Here is a 12,043-nt window from a genome sequence, read left to right as displayed (position 1 = left end):
GCCTTCTTGAAAGTTTTGTCATGTGAATCACTGATTGACTTGTGCAATACATAACAGTAAAAATTTAGACAAATATTTTGGCTACAACCTAGTTTATTGAATAACAACTTGAATCATAGTCTGAGTCAAGAGTAATAGAATTGTTTCTTAGGATACTCAAGTTATTTTTAGGAGCTTCTAAAGTGTATTCTTTGATTTGAAGCGTATTTTTTTCTTTCCACAAGTATAGGCCTTATGAGGAATTGTCTATTCTGAATTTGTTACAAATAGTGACTATATAATTAAGTCTTGTTCAGTGAATCATGCACTTTCAGTAAGGGACAGTTGAAAGCCTTTTGTAAAACTAAGTCATCCTGACGAAAGGGCCATTTGAAATACAATCAAATTGATGCACATTTCCTTTCAAATATGAAGGGGAACTGTTTCTAAATATATTTAAACCTTTAAAATACAATTTTTCTAATTACTAGTAACAAGTGGTCAGTGTTTGCCCATATGTTCACCCAACAAATATTTGGAGGGTGTTTGCTATGTATATCAGGCATTATAAGATAGACACAAAGAGAAAAAATACTCAGAAGCACAAAGGAAAAAGAGAAAAACGCTAAAAATCCTAATTTCCAAGTATGACCACTATGAGCACTGGTTGTATGCACATCCATGAGCATTTTGCTGTGTCTATTACTTTTCTAGTTCATACAATTTTTAATAAAATGGAATTGCTTCAAACATACTGTTGATAGCTTGCTGCTTTTCATGTTATTAATTTAACAAGTAAAAGATTATGATAAATAACATTTCATTTAAAAACCTGAAGTTAAATATCCTTTTAAATTTGAAATAGATCATGGACACCGGTCTCCTCCCATTTAAACCAAAATTTAAATCTATTTTAAATTCTTGGCAATTTGAATTTGCCCTTCCAACTTACAAATAAAAATTAGTAAGTTAAGCTTCACTCGGTTTGATTTAAATAAAATGTAGCGGGGCACCCTGGTGGCTCAGTGGGTTAAGCTAAGGCTGCCTTCCTCTGCCTCTGCCTTGGGCTCAGGGTCCCGGGATGGAGCCCTGCGTTGGGCTCTCTGCTCACTGGGGAGTTTGCTGCTCCCTCTCCCTCTGGGGCTCTCCCCACACTTTCCCCCCTTCTCAAATAAAAATTTTAATAAATAAATAAATGAAACACAAAATTCGCATTAAGTAATTTCAGGTTAGTAGCAGCTGACAGCACCGCGTCCTTTGTATTAACCCCTTTCTTCCATGCTTCTCCCATTTTGCAGAGGAAGTTGAAGCCCTGCGCCCTGGAATGACTAAAGTGCACCCAAGCCCTAAGCCGGGAGCAGAGGCTCCTCCCGGATCCGCACCCCAGCCGCTCTGCTGCCACCAAGAGCTTTAGTGGTCACTGTGTTTTTCATTCAAACAGATTGAGTCAGCGACTTGTGATCTATAACTATCTGTTACAACGCACTAATAGGGCTCCTCTCCTCTGTGCGGCCCGTACGTGAATCTCAGCACAGGAGATAGAATGTATCCCCCCAGCATCTCGCACTAGCCTTTCCGCCCCGCGGGCCCCCCCCACCCCCACCCCCACCCCGCGGTCCGCGGCCGGGGGGCCGGGAGGTGAAGGGCACCCCGAGGGGCGCGGGGGCGGGGCGCGGGGCGGGGCGCGGGCGGGCGGCGGGGTGATGCGCTGGTGCCGCCCCGCGGATTGGCCGGCCGCGCGCGCACGTGACCCACCTGGGCTGTCCTGGCGTAGCTGGCCCGGGTGTCAGTGAAGACGGAATGGAGGTGCTGCGGGGCTCGGAGATGGGGTAGGTGCTGCGGCGGCAGGGGGCGGGGGACGCGGGGCGCGGGGAGGGCCGAGAGATGGGGCAGGTGCTGCGGCCGGGGAGACGGGGACCTGGGGGGCGAGGAGGTGGGGCAGGTGCTGGGGCCGGGGCGGGGGAGATGGGGGACGGGGGTCAAGGGGATGGGGTAGGTGCTGGGGCGGCGGCGGGTGGGGGCCCGGTTGGCCGGGGGGGGGCAGGGGCCGGGGCTCCCTCGCACCCGCTGCACCTGCACCGGCGGCCCGGCCCGGCCCCGCCCGGCCCGGCAGGCGGGGGCCGGGAGATGGGGAGATGGGGCAGGTGCTGGGGCCGCGGGGGAGGGGTCGGGGGACGGGGCAGGTGCTGGGGCCGCGGGGGGCGCCGGGGAGATGGGGTAGGTGCTGGGGCGGCGGCGGCGGGGCCCGGCTGGCGGGGGTGGGGCGGGGGCCGGGGCTCCGTCGCACCCGCTGCACCTGCACCTGTACCGCGGCCCGGCCGCGCAGCAGCCGGGAGGCAGGGGCGTCTCCCCGTCTGGGTCCCGGTCCCCGGCCCCCTCCTCCCCTCCCGCCTCCTCCTCCCCCTCCTCCTCCTCCTCCTCCCCCTCCTCGCCCTCCCCTTCGGCCTCCCCCTCCTTCCTTCCTCCCCTCCCTCCCCCTCGTCCCCTCTCCCCCTCCCTCACCTCCCCCTCCGCCTCTTCCCCCTCCCCTCCCCCGCGACTGCGGCGCCGGGGATGGATTTCCTGCGCGGCTGGCCAGGGCTCCCCGCCTCGGAGGAAGCAGGGGGGAGGGGCAGGACTGTCGGGGAGTCTGCGGAAGGGGCTGCTGCGGGGCTAGTGGGAGGTCTTGTGTTCTTGATGCTGCTGCCCGAGTGCAGTAGCAGTATCTAAGGAAACGGGCTGAGGACAACAAAGAATGGGGCATATTCAAGGCGAGAAGCAAAGGCTGCAGCCTGCTGAAAGGCCTGTTCCCTCCCCGGCCACAGGGCCGAGGCGCTGGTGGCCGGGAGGGGCGCCGAGCTGCTGGCCGCGGTGATGGGCCGAGCGGCCCGGCGGCTTGCAAGGGGCGGGGGGAGGGGAGCAAGGGCAGGCTCCGCGCAGGGGCGAGGGGAGGGGAGCAGGGGCAGGCTCCGCGCAGGGGCGAGGGGAGCAGAGGCAGGCACCCCGGGGCGCGCGCGGCCTTGGGTGGACGGAGACCCTGGTCCCCAGTGCCGGCGTGGGCGCCCATGCGCCTGCACCTGCACCTGCACCTGCACCTGCGCGCGCAGGGCGGCCCGAGGCACCGGCCTGGGCCGGGTCAGCGAGGCCCTTCCTGGGCGCCTGCGGCTTTGCCCTGCCCCCGCTGGGCCCACTCCTCCGCCACAGGGCTGGCCGCAGCGGGGGGCACCAGGCCGTTGGCGGGACCCTGCGTCGGTAATCGTAATCGCAACCCGAATAGGAGGGAAAAATAGGCTTCATTCTTTTAAAGTGGGAAAACTAGCAAGCTGTGAATGTTTTGACAGTGGAATGTATCGGACGCTTTGATTCTGCATCACAGGACAGATGTTAGAATTCTTCGCTTAAACATAAATCCTATAGGAAATGTTAATAAATTATGTATGAAGCAGTGTGGCTCTTTTCCTTTGTTAGTTAGCTTTATGCCATCAACTGGGTTATTCAGGAATAAATCGCGATAATGTCAATTACTTTATGAAAAATTATAGTGACACATTTTTTCATAGGTTTAATATTTAAGATCTGTATGTAATTTTATAGTACTCTTTGGCTACTTTTACATATTATTGAATAAACTGGAAAGCCAAATATTTTAAATTAAAGCTCCAAGGTTTATCCTTTAGATGTATTTCTGTTTAGTCAGTACTCATAAGATATACTATTCATAGTGTTTTCATTGCACTTATTTTTTCTTTTTCTTAAATGTCTAAAAAATATGTCTTCAGATTAAATACAGTTTAAAATACCTTGTCTTTATGCATATTATGGTGGCCAGCCTGCCACACCTCCCTTCTCCCTGAACTGGATGGCAGTGGCTTTGTAAAGCCCTCCAAGATCAGTGACAGTGTCTCTTAAATAGTGCTTATATGGTGGAAAGTCTTCTGAGAGCCTGGAATTTCGTTTCAGTAGTTTTTTTTCCAGCATAATAAGGAATTGGACTTGAATAAATTAGTCTATATACAGTTTCCACGGATAAATTAAACCAATTTTATTCTTTATTTAAATAATTGTCTCTGGGCAGCCCAGGTGGCTCAGCGGTTTAGCTCCGCCTTCAGCCCAGGGTGTGATTCTGGGGTCCTGGGATTGAGTCCCCCCCCCCCCCCCCCCCGCTGTCTCCCTGCGTGGAACCTGCTTCTCCCTCTGCCTGTGTCTCTGCCTCTCTCTCTGTCTCATGAATGAATAAATAAAATCATTTTTAAAATTTAAATAAATAAATATTTCTGCTTTAAGAATTATTTGATCATAGATGGATACAAGGGTTAATAGTCCTTAAGATCTCTTTTTTAAATCTGATGGAAAATGTAGCTAGAATTAAAGACATCACACTAAAGTTGCAAATGAAGTTTAATAGCTAATGCCATTCAGTCCTTTGAAACTCAGTTCTTTGAGTCTCAAAGATTCATAGTCTTTGAGAGTTTATGGTTCTTTTACTATCTAAATAGCTCAGTGTAGCATTATTTTCATTTTAAATATTAAGAGTATTTTAAGTTATGTTCTGACTTTATTCAAGGTCACGTATTGTATAAGGATATAAAGAACATAGAGCTATAAAACTATTTCATAATATGTCTCATTACATAAAGCACAAAATGGTAAATAATAGAAATTATTTGAAGAGCAATAGAAGCCATCGCAAATTATTCATTAAGTGAAAAATTGTACTTGGTATTGAGTTTTTAACCATGATACAATAAGAATGCTTTGTAAAATACCTGATGGCTAAGCAAGTGGAGAGACAGCAGTTTTCATAATGACATTCGTAACATATTCCTTTTTAAAGATCATCTCATTAATCATATGCACAGTTCTAAATAGGATAGCAATAGATTGGGGTATTTTCTGCAATTAAATAAGAACTAAAATAAGAAAAGTTTATTTCTTTTCCCTTTTATAAAATACATAATATAAGACTAAACTACTGGTTTTTGTGGCCTTTGAAATTGAACCATTAAGGAACTAAAAAGTTAAATGTTCATAAGTATGTCTATGGACTGAAAGCTATTTTATTGATGTTGTGTGGACTTTTGTCTTAGCATTTTTCTCTATTTTTTACTCTCATTATTTACACATAATTTAACCAGCCTTTTAATATATATTTATAATTAAATATTATATTTAATTTAATTTTTTAAAAAAAGATTTTATGTATTTATTCATGAGAGTCAGAGAGAGAGAGAGAGGCAGAGACACAGGCAGAGGGAGAAGCAGGCTCCATGCAGGGAGCCTGATGTGGGACTTGGTCCCAGAACTCCGGGATCATGCCCTGGGCCGAAGGCAGCACTAAACTGCTGAGCCACCGAGGGATCCCTATTCAATTTTAGTACATTAGAGTGTTCTTCATTTTGACCTTCTCCCTCTCCTTTTTTTCCTTTCTCTTTCTCGCTTTCTTTCTTCTCTTTCTTTCTTTCTTCTTCTTCTTTTTTTTTTTGGTATTACAGTCTGAATGAAACATTAAATAGCACATAAGATGAGATAGGGCGGTTTGATACAGAGAAGATGAATAACACCTGAGAGTGTCCATTCACTGTATTTTTGAGTACCTAATAAATGCCAGACCTGTAATATGTGCTAGAGAGTCAGATAAGACATGGAAACTTACTTCTAAGACACATAATAGAACTGAGTGAAATGTTATTGCTATTTAAACATTGATTGCTTTGGCTATTCATAGTATCTTTAAAGGTTTACATCATCTAAAATATCTTCTAGTTTAGAGGAATGTGGTAGTTTGCTATTTGAAACACTGTGCTTTGTAAAGTCTGCTTGGAATCACAGATAATTCTGAAAAGTAAATTACTTTGAAGTATTAAGGGTCTCGAATGTAAAATGAGAAGGTTAGATGAAAGGATTTCTACATCTAGTTCTAATAGACAGTAACCTATGGTTCTTGACTTCCGTAGGGTCAACTTCCAGAAGGAAAGTTACACCAGCTCTTGATTTGGTACAAGTGGCATTTCACATGTTTATGTATTAGATATGTTCTTGAAAATTGTTTTTTGTAAATCAGATCATGGTATCATCATTCCATATAGGGCAAGCTTTATCCCCTTTCTTCTCATACCATACACTCCCTTTTTGGGCGCTCATTCAGATATGTTCTTAAATATGTATCAGTTCTTGTGAAATATTTAGTGTAATTTTGTGTGCCTATTTTTCCTGTAGTTAATGAGAATTTTATTATGGTAAAATACATATACCTAAAATATACCATCTTAACCTTTATTGAGTACATAATAGTTCTGTGGTATTAAGTACATTCATATTGTTGTGAATGTATCCAGTCCATCCCCAGAACTTTTTCATATTCCCCAACTGAAAGTCAGTACCCATTAAATACAATACAATATTTGTCTTTCTGTGACTTATTTCACTTGGCATCATGTCCTCAAGGTTCATCCATGTTGTAACATGTTTAATAATTCCTTTCCTTTTAAGGCTAAGTAATATTGTATGTATACCACATTTTGTTTATCCGTTCATCTGTGGACGGACTCTTGAGTTGCTTCCAAAACCTTTTGCTATTGTGAATAATGCTGCTGTGAATGTGAGCGTACAGATAATCTCTTTAACTCCCTGCTTTCATTTCTCTGGGGTATGTATCCAAATTTGGTTTTTCTTTTTCGGGGGGGGGGGGTGGAGGTGGTGGTAGGGGCAGAGAGAGAGAGAGAATCTCAAGCAGGCTCCATGCCCAGCAGAGTTCCATCTCACAACCCCTGTGGTCATGATCTGAGCTGAAATCAAGAGTTGGATGCTTAACTGACTGAGCCACCGAGACACCCCATCCTAAATTTTATTTTTAGACTATGCTAGACATACTCATATAACAAATTATCTCAAATCTTAGTGGCTTAAACAACAAATACTTATTAGAGTTTCTATGGAGCAGAAATTCAAGAATGCCTTAATTGTGTGGTCTGGCTCAGAATCTTTTGTGAAGTTGCAGTCAAGATGTCAGCTAGGGCTGCAGGCATCTGAAGGCTTGACTAAATGAGCATCCACTTCCAAGATGGCTCACTCACATAGTCTTTTTCTTTTGACTGTTGGCAAGAGGCCTTAGTGCTTTGCCATAGGCCTCTCCGTGAAGCTGCTTGAATATCTTCATGACAGGGCAGCTGGCTTCTTCCACTGATCCCGGAGAGAAAGAACAAGATGGAAGCCATCTATGACATAGTCTCAAAAGCCATACTGCTACCATATTTTCTTTATTAGAAATGAGTCATTAAGTCTAGTCTACATGAGAAGAGATAAATTAAGCTCTACCTTTTGAAGGAATAGAGTCAAAGAAATTGTGGATATATTTTAAGATCACCGCATGGCCAGTATGAAGTTTCAGTGGAATTTATTCCTAGGAGAAGGATCACTGGATGATAGAGTATTTTTTCCTATTGCTTTTGTAACAAATAACCACAAATTTGGTGATTTAACACAGCACAAGTTTATTGTATTAAAACCCTAGAGGTCAGAAGCGTGAAATTGGTTTTCACTGGTTTCACAAAATCAAAATAGCAGCAGTGCTGCACTTCTTCCAGAGGCTGTCGAGGAGAATCCACTTCCTTTTTTCTGGCTTCTAGAGGCTACCTGTACTGGCTTGTGGTCCCTTCCTCTATCTTCAGTGCCAGCAGCATTCTAAATCTCTCTCTGGCCCTTTGCTTCTCTGACTCTGACCCTACCATCTCCTTAAGAAGAACCCTTGTGCTTACCTTAGGTCCACCTAAGTCATTCAGGGAAATCTTCCTGTGTGTGATTAAGTCAAGATCCTTAACTTAATCACACATACAAAGTCCCTTTAACCATGTAAAATAACACATTCGTGGGTTTCAGGAATGAGAATGTGGATGTCTTCATGGGGCCATTATTCTGTCTACTAACGGCACATGTAATACACACACACATACATACAGTAGTTCTTTTAGGCTGATGTTTTTGAGACGTTTCTTTTGAGTTATACTTTGGTGAATGAATGTTACTTTTTTAGGTAAATTCACATTTTCGTTTACCAGATTTATTTAAATTGTAGTATATAATGTCACTCATATGGTAAATATAACATTGAAGAATATTAAAATATATTTCCACCTTCCACCAGCTATTTTTAGAGTCTTGGTTTTATTATCACTAAATCTATGTCATTGTGTTAGCTACTTCTGAGATAGTTTATAACAGAAACTGAGAAATGTTAAAGTGACTTGGCCTTGTACCTTTTAAGCTTTTTATCCCATCATTTCTGTAGCTACTCTATCCAGACCTCCTCTTCCTTACATTGTGAAATCACCTAGCCACTGTGTGGTTCCAGTTCATATTTATGCTCTTTCCCCTCCCTCTTTTCCCAAATTCCTCTACAGTGAATTTCAGCTAAATTAAACTGCCATCTACTCCACCAAATAGACATCATTTTTCCAACCTCTGAACTTTGATTATGCTGTTCCGTTTTCTGAACTACTATTCACATTTATTAGCAATTACGCCATCTTTCAAGTCCTTTCTTAAATGCTTTTACATTCTGAAAGCTTTTCCTAATTTTCTGAGCAAGGTGTAACTGCCACAGTATTCTACCAAATGTTTTTGAATACAAATTTGCCTTTGAATTATAGGTAATTTGTATCTTAGCCCAGGTTCCCCTGTAAGTCAGAATCTTGAGACAAGGTCTTGGGTGAAATACTTTTTTGGGAAGTGACCCAAGAGCGGAGGGCTACAAGGGAGTTAAGGTAGGGAAGACGGACAGCCAGCAAAAGCAAATGTTCTCAAGTTGGTCACCACTTTGGACAACTGTGGCTTGATCTGTCAGGACTTTCTGAGGAACCAGAAAGTCCATGTAGGATTGTCCAACCACAGGAAATAATTATATATACTAGCTTCCATTTCCCTTTAGTCAAGGATTGCTCCATCAAATGTTCATTCTTTTATAGGTTGCACATGCATGGATGTTGGGGACCCATCCTGGGGTATCCCTAGGACACAATGCAAAAGATAGCCAGTCGGTGCAGCTAATTAACTGTCAGTTTACACCTGCAGTGAGCTGATTGATGCACTAGTGACTAGAGTTAAAGGAAGCCAAGAGAATGTAAGGTGGGGCACAAGCATCTGATACATTTAGGTACTGACCCAATTTACCCTTGCTACTGAAATATTACTCCTTGCTAGATAATAAGATACTTGAGAATAAGGAATGTGTTAACGTGTTAACTTAGTGCCGTCGCGCCCCCCCCCCCCCCCCCCCCCCGCCCCAGTCTTGAAAGGCTCTTGTGACTGAGTACCACAGACTGGTGGCTTAAAACCATGGAAATCTATTCCCTCACAGTTCTGGAGGCTACAAGTGCAGAGTCAAGGTGTCGGTAAGGTTGGTTCCTTCTGGAGACACTGAGGGAGAATCTGTTCCATGCCTCTCTTCCTAGCTCCTGGTGGTTGCTGGCAGTCTTTGGCATTCCTTTTCTTGCAGCTGACTCCCTGCAGTCTTTGCCTTCATCATCACAAGATGTTTTCCCCAGGTCTCTGTGTCCATTTCTTCACATGACTTTCCTTTAAAGGTACCAGTCATTGGGTTTAGAGCCCACCCTAATCCAGTAAGACTTCATCTCCACTTGATTACATGTGCAAAGACCCTTTTTCCAAATAAGGTCACTTTTCAGAGATACTAGGGTCTAGCTTACCTGTGACTCAACATATCTTTTTGGGGAACACAATTTAGCCTATAAAATCTCCTTATAACATTTGTATGGTATCTTGTGAATAATAAGTTCTCAAATGTTCACTGATTTAAATTGTATAGCCACAGAGAGACATCTATCATCTTACTATTTTAATGGAAAAGTCATCTTACACATTCTTTGAATTTGTACCCTCTTTTTCTCTTCTTTGCCTTCCATAGCTCATAAAGCACTGCTTCAGTTTATTCTTGTGTGTTTTTGTTTTTTTGTGGCTGTCACAGAATAAACCATTTTGGGAATTAGAAAAGCTAAGTATTCAATAATAAAACTGTCTTAAAGGTGGAGAAACAAAGCTCACCAGAGTGAAATGAAATATTTGGAGTAAGTAAGCCAAGTTTTATGTTACGTAGTCAGCAGGGAGACTCATTGGCTGGAGGAGACAGGAGGTTTTTATGTAAGGGTACAGAACTGGGCCTTAAAGGACGGAGATGATGTTAGCAAAGCAGAGGAAGAAAGGATGAGGCGTTCAAAAAGGAGATGAATTGTGAACAAAAGTACAAGGGACTTGAGGAGGGTTATATTGAAACCTAATAGAAAATAAGTTTGGAAGGTAGACTGCTATCAGGATAACAGGTCATGAAAGCCCACACAGAGGTAGTATTATATGGTCTTTAAAAGCATGAGCATTAGAAACAGGAATCTAAATTCTGACTTAGCAACTTGATGTGTTCCTTAGGAAAGTTATGTAGCATTTTGAAGTCTCATCTCCTTTAACCCTAAGATGGTAAGTGATGCATGCCATACAATTTTGAAGAGTAAATGAGATATGTATGTAGGGCACTTATACTACATAGCATATTGTAAATATGCAATAAATGATGTAGGCCTTCTAAATTTCACATACCAAATACACAGAAAAACACATATATAGAGGATTTAAATGATAGAACTTTTTACACTTTTTCCTTTTAAAATTTCAGGGAGATATTTATGGAAATTAGTCACGTTCTTGGCTACACGACAAATATTTAAAAAAAATTTCTAAATAATACTTTTGTAGGCAACAGTCTCTAATCAGTCTAATAAACAAAAAAATTAGTGGCAATAAAAAAATGACTCAAAAGTCATTTTATACACCTAATAATTAGGAAGGATCTTCCAGATACCCCGTAGATCAAAGAGGAAATCTATTGAATTATAAATTATCAAAAAATAAAGAGGAAAACACTTCATACTAAAGCTTAGGGAACATAGCCAAGGCTATAGTGAGAAGAAAATTAATATCCTTAAGTATTTGTATTACTAAGGTAGGAACTGATAAATGAACATGGAAATAAAGTAAGGAAATAAATGAATTAATATTCACTTTAACGATGAACAGAATAGATCTATGGAAAATAAGAGAATATAATTAGTAAAGATAAATACAGAAATGATACAGTAGTAAACAAAGTTGTACAAAAGATAAAACGCCAAAAGTTGATTTTTTTTTGGTAAAGGTCAGTAAAATAGATGAAACCCTACAAAGTCTGATTAAGAGAGCAAAAGAACAGAGCATGGATGAGAAAGGAGGCAAATTTTTAAATGAGAGAATATGTACAACTCTGCGGTAATACTCGGTTGAAAAGCTACAGGAAATAATTTACTGATGAACTATTAATGAATCAAATCTATACAAGAATATAAAGAAAACATGAAAAGACTTAACCACAGAAGAAATTTAAAATACTTAAAAGTATTTTCCTCTAAACCTTCTGATCTGAATTCCAGCTGACTTTCAAAGAATAGATAAGTTACTTAAACTATTAGGCCATATGAGATTAAGATGAGAAACTTCCTACCAATTCACTTTATAAATTTACCATAAACTTAATTCAGAACCTCTCAAGATAAAAAATTTCAAACTATATACTTGTTTCTTATAAAAATTAAAAATTCCATATGCAGTGTTGAAAAATGAACAAACTAGTAAAGTCATAAAACATGAATAAGTATGGTTTATTGTAGGAATGGAGGAGGACAATGGGTCAAAATGAGAAAATCTTGTAATTGACAGCAACAAATTAAAAGAAAAAACTGTATAGGTAATATGTTAAAAGGTGCTGTAAAAGCATTTAGAAACTACTCCTAATAAAAATTTAAAATACCTAAAAAATATTTATTGAAATCTTATGAGTAAGACTATAAATGGTGAAACACTAAACCATTCCTATTGAAATCAGGTATAAGATCACTTTTCAACATTATTTTGAAGTTTCTAGCTAACAGTTAAGAAAAAGGAATGAAGTATAAATACTGGAAAAGAAGAGACAAGATGATCTTTACTTAAAAATTACATGATTATACCCAGAAAATCCACAAGAAAAGCTATTAGAATTCACGGAATA

At 41.7% G+C, this 12,043-nt stretch overlaps 1 protein-coding gene across 29 annotated transcripts in view; it reads left to right on the top strand.

Moving 5' to 3' along the window:
- The window catches only part of APC (APC regulator of WNT signaling pathway), a 120,726-nt gene that overhangs the window by 30,745 nt on the left and 77,938 nt on the right, over nucleotides 1–12,043 (top strand). For 6 of the 29 annotated variants that reach the window (XM_072736567.1, XM_072736566.1, XM_072736549.1 and 3 more), the window contains exon 1: nucleotides 1,697–1,808. The exons of 9 other annotated variants lie outside the window; for them this stretch is intronic. The gene's annotated coding sequence lies outside the window, so the exon portion shown is untranslated. Of the gene's footprint in view, nucleotides 1–1,689; nucleotides 1,809–12,043 lie in introns of those variants that run through there. 14 more of the 29 variants (XM_072736573.1, XM_072736572.1, XM_072736569.1 and 11 more) reach the window with 8 other exon arrangements.

Source organism: Vulpes vulpes, chromosome 14 (genome assembly GCF_048418805.1).
Source record: "Vulpes vulpes isolate BD-2025 chromosome 14, VulVul3, whole genome shotgun sequence".
In the NCBI taxonomy this organism is placed as follows: Eukaryota; Metazoa; Chordata; class Mammalia; order Carnivora; family Canidae; genus Vulpes; species Vulpes vulpes.
Note: the sequence above shows the minus strand (reverse complement) of the source record. Positions and strands in the feature narration are given on the sequence as shown.